A 5,603-nucleotide genomic window follows, 5' to 3' on the forward strand; every position below is an offset into this window, starting at 1 on the left:
CCAACCTCATAATTGAGAATCCGGAGAATATTCAGGGACGATTCATAGATCCTGAACCATTAATTTTTCCTCCGTAACCACCAATCATTCAAACAGAGATTGTTGAGGAATGAACCATTAAATCAGAATCCTCTAGTGATTCAGATTCAACAAATTCAATAATGGAGAATCTGGAACCTCTAAGTATGGAAGACCGAATGCTAGCTAAACGCACTGGCCAAGGTTATGCAATTACTCATCCAGACATTAATGCACCAGATTATGAAATCAAAGGACAAATTCTACACATGGTAACTAATCAATGCCAATTTAGTGGTGCGCCGAAGGAAGATCCAAATGAACATCTTCGTACCTTTAATAGGATCTGCACACTATTTAAAATCCAAGAAGTTAAGGATGAACAGATATATCTCATGTTATTTCCCTGGACTTTAAAGGGAGAAGCCAAAGATTGGTTGGAATCGTTACCTGAAGGGGCGATCGATACATGGGACGTTTTAGTTGAAAAATTTCTTAAACAATTCTTTCCGGCATCTAAAGCCGTAAGACTTCAAGGAGAAATTGTTACGTTCACACAGAAACCAAATGAAACTCTATATGAGGCATGGACTAGATTTGAAAAGTTATTAAGAGGATGTCCGCAACATGGTTTAGAAACCTGTCAAATAGTACAAATATTCTACCAAGGATGCGACATCACTACAAGGAAAGACATCGATATAGCAGCTGGTGGTTCTATTATGAAGAAAACTGAAACTGATGCTTATAAAATTATTGATAACACTGCTTCCCACTCACATGAGTGGCACCAAGAAAAAGATATCGTTAGATCATCTAAAGCAGCTAGAGCCGATTCTAGCCATGACTTAGATTCCATTTCCGCAAAGATAGATGCTGTCGAGAGACGAATGGAAAAAATGACTAAGGATATACACTCAATACGAATTAGTTGTGAGCAGTGTGTGAAAGGATCCGTCCTAATCCATCCGGACAAAGTCCATATCGATTACAAACGATTCACAATAGTTGGTTACATAGCGAGGTACTTGACCTCTATATGATACATTTTACAAACATTGCATTCGTTTTTAAAAGACAAACTTGCTTTATATAAAAAAAACTGATGACATGCAAATCATTTCATAATATATTCAACTATAATTGACTAAATAATAATCTTGATAAACCCGACGACTCGAATGCAACGTCTTTTGAAATATGTCATGAATGACTCCAAGTAATATCTTTTAAACGAGTAATTGCACAGCGGAAGACTTCTTTCTTACCTGAGAATAAACATGCTTTCAAGTGTCAACCAAAAGGTTGGTGAGTTCATTAGTTTAACATAAATAATCATTTCATAATTTTAATAGACCACAAGATTTCATATTTCCATTTCTCATAAACATAAGTCCCATGCATAGAGACAAAAATATCATTCATATGGATTGAACACCTGGTAACCGACATTCACAATATGTATATAAGAATATCCCCATCATTCCGGGATCCTCCTTCGGACATGATATAAATTTCGAAGTACTAAAGCATCCGGTACTTTGGATGGGGCTTGTTGGGCCAGATAGATCTATCTTTAGGGTTCGCGTCAATTAGGGTATCTGTTCTCTAATTCTTAGATTACCAGATTAAATAGGGGCATATTCGATTTCGATAATTCAACCATAGAATCTAGTTTCGATTACTTGTGTCTATATCGTAAAACATTTATAAAAGCAGCGCATGTATTCTCAGTCCCAAAAATATATATAAAAAAGGAGTAATGAAAACTCACACTACTGTATTTCGTAGTAAAAATACATATGACGACATTGAACAACTGAACGATGCAGGGTTGGCCTCGAATTCACGAACCTATATCAATTGTATATATATTAACACACATAATTGTAATCAAATAAATTCATATATTATATCTTAAATTATATATTTTATATATTTAATTTGTACATATTTAAAATAGTTAATATTTATATAGTTTAATATTATATTTGAAATCAATAATTTGTTATCTGTAAATATTTATGTAAATAATATATATATAATTATACGTAAAATTATGGTAGTTGGAATATATATCCACTTATATATAAAATATTTATTTGTTATAATAATATTGTTAATGTAAAGTAGTAATCATAACAATATTAATAATAATAATAATAATAATAAAAATAATAATAATAATAATAATAATAATAATAATAATAATAATAATAATAATAATAATAATAATAATAATAATAACGAAAATATTAATAATATTAATGATAATAACAATAATACTACTAATAATAATAACTATAAAAATAATGATTTTTACTAATATTAATATTACTAACATTTATTTTAATAACTTTATTGATATTAATGGTAATAATAATGATATCGTAAAAATATTAATTTTACTGTTAATTATAGTTATGATTGTGATTTTAGTAATTACCTAATAATAATACTCGTGACAATAATAATAATAATACTTATGGTAATATTAACAATTCTATTATTTGTACAGAGTTACCAATACTAATATTTACGAAAATAATAATAATTTATATTATTTTCATATTGAAAATTTTTATAATCATAATACTTTTAATAAGATATTGATATTACTATTAGTAGTCACTGGTAATTTAATGATAACCATAGTAAAATTGATAGTTATGATAACAGTTCTAAAATAATTATGATACTAATAATAACAATAGTAATATTGATAGTAATAATAATAAATGATATTCATGATACATAATAATGGTAATACAAATAATAATAATAATACCATTACTTAATAATGATACTAAAAATAATTAGTGTTATTACTTATTATTTGCTAACATGATAATAATAATAATCATATTATAATTTTTAACATAATAATACTAATTTTATAATGACAATAACGATAACAATAATAATCATAATGAAAATGATAATAATAATAATAATAACCAAAATAATGATAGAAATAATAGTAATAAAATGGATACCTTTAAAATAGGCTTCCTAAAAAAAACTGTCGCCCCCCAGGTTCGAACCCTCGACCTTTCGCATAACCGAATAACTCTAAACCATGGCTCTAGCGCCTGTTTTCTGTTTTAGAACCGAATCAATATGTATTTAACTCTGATTTATTTGTGTTATATTTTCTTCAACCTCTTCTTCTCTATACCCATCGACCACAGCTCCAATCCCAATCCATAATAAGTTTATTAATTTAGTTTTAGGAATTAATATTCAGCATAAAAACATGTACTAGTGATCTTTTGATTAAACAACAACAAAAAAAAATATCAAAAGAAAGAAGCAGTGCTTCTGCTCGTCGACATCATATATAAAAAAAATGATTTTCGTGATTTATAAAGTTTTAACAAAAACTTTGTACATGAAATATATTTATAATCTCTACTATAAACTATAGGAACCATTAATTTAATTCAAATCACAACATAGAAATCGAATTTGAATGAAGAACAGCAGTTGACTTTTTAAAACTCAAACTTTGACTCCACAATTGGAACTCAAATTAAAGAATTAAAAACTGAAATTTTACAGATGATACGTTTAAAGGTTTCCTATCAAAACTGCAATATTAGATTTTGAAGATGATTCGATATTCGAATTAAGAGAAAAAAAAATAAAAAAAAAATACACGAGCAGAGGTTTCTGCTTTTCGCTATCTGTTTAATCTAATATATTGATAATTGATAATGGAACTAATTTGATTAACCTAACACAAGCAATTATCGTTTGTATTATTGTGATGCAGATGTCGACACCCATCTCCATCAAATATGAAGTCACGGGAAAAAAATAAGGGACAGTGATATATATAATAAATTAGTCGATAGATTCTTCTGTGTTTTTAATTCATTTTCAATTATACTAATTATTAATAAATATAAATATATAACTAATATATATTAATAATAACAATGATAATAATATTAATAATAATAGTAATAAATGATAATCCTAATCTTATTAATGATAAAAATAATAATTTGCATATTTTTTTTAATATAGTAATAATAATGATATTGATAATTATCATGATTTGAAATGATAATGATAATGGTACTTAATAATAATAAAGATGTAACAAGTTAAATGTATCATGTTTTATATCTATATATGTATTAAAGATAATATTGTTACTATTACTGACATTAATATTAATATTAATAATAATAATGAAAATAATAACAATTATAGTTTAACTTGTAATTTAATACATTAATATTACATATTATTAATTATGTATATTAAATATTTATATCATTACACATGTTGAGTGTTTTATATTTATACAAGTTATTTATAAAATCACTAATCATGTATATTAATCGTATATATACATATTTCAACTATTACATATTTAATTGTGTTTTAAATTTTCTTTCATATTATCTAATCACATAATAGTTTATTAATCTATTCTAATTTGTAAAATAATTATTTACATGTATATTTATATATAAACATTTCTTTTTACGATTATAGTTTCGTGAATCATCGGGAATAGTCAAAGGTCAAATGCATTTATGAACAGTTCAACATTTTTAAGACTTAAGATTATAGACTTTGCTTATCGTGTTGAGATCATACAAGAATAAAGTTTAAATTTGATCGGAAATTCCCGGATCACTACAGTACCTACCCGTTAAAGAAATTTCGTCCCGAAATTTGAGTGAGGTCGTCATGGCTAACAATAAAAATGTTTTCATGACGAATATGAGTTGATAAATAGAGTTTTATCATCATTGAGTAATATGGATAAAACAATTCGATTCGAAGAGTACGAATGAAGATATCACAAAAGAGTGAAATAAGAAACAAAGATTTGTTTTTAACTTTTAACGTAGACAGGTTTGAATTTAGAAAAAATAAGGTGCGTCTTAACTTTCGACATTGCCTTGGTTGAATTCCGGACTTCAAGGGATTTAAAGAAAATCTTCGAAATCTAAAAGATTTGATTCTTCGGCTAGTAAGGAAATTAAGATCTCTATAATTAAATACGGTGATCTGCCTCGATTACCCTGTCTGATATTTCCATTATAAATTAAGTTCGTCTGTTCCATTATTCTCACCATTCCCATACTCTCTTCCTTAGTTCATACATCCAAAAGATTATGGAAATGCTTAATCCAGTTCTAATCCTTGTCCTTATCCTTACTATCGTAACAATCATTCTCCTTTTCCAACTTTCACCCGAGGAATCTGCTTACTTCTACCTTGCTCTTGGGGTTATAGTGCTTTTAATTCTCCCGTGTCTTTATGTTGCGATAAACATTGATATACACGGTTTGTAATTTATGCGTTGTTATCGGGCTTTATATCTCTCCTTATATTTCAATGTCCCCCTTTCTGTTTCCTATAATCATTGTCATCCACAGTTGATACTCCCTCCTATTTGCTGCGATTTATACTCCAATTTCTATTTCAGAGCTTTGTCCCTTCGTTTCTTCTTCTGGCGATTTGGCATCTCTTGTAATGGTCCAGAATTCGCAGATATAAGTTTCAGAATGAACATTATTAATGTTCTAAATAAGAAGGAACGTAATAGCACGATTTGATTT

The 5,603-nt window shown here is 27.5% G+C and overlaps 1 non-coding gene across 1 annotated transcript; it reads right to left on the minus strand.

Annotated features, from left to right (window-relative positions):
• Positions 1-545: 545 nt before the first annotated feature.
• LOC139879076 (small nucleolar RNA R71) lies at positions 546-652 on the minus strand. Its single transcript, XR_011769928.1, has one exon. It is a non-coding gene; the product is annotated as a small nucleolar RNA R71 (small nucleolar RNA).
• Positions 653-5,603: the final 4,951 nt, after the last annotated feature.

The sequence above is a fragment of the Rutidosis leptorrhynchoides genome, chromosome 11 (assembly GCF_046630445.1).
Source record: "Rutidosis leptorrhynchoides isolate AG116_Rl617_1_P2 chromosome 11, CSIRO_AGI_Rlap_v1, whole genome shotgun sequence".
Lineage (NCBI taxonomy): Eukaryota > Viridiplantae > Streptophyta > Magnoliopsida > Asterales > Asteraceae > Rutidosis > Rutidosis leptorrhynchoides.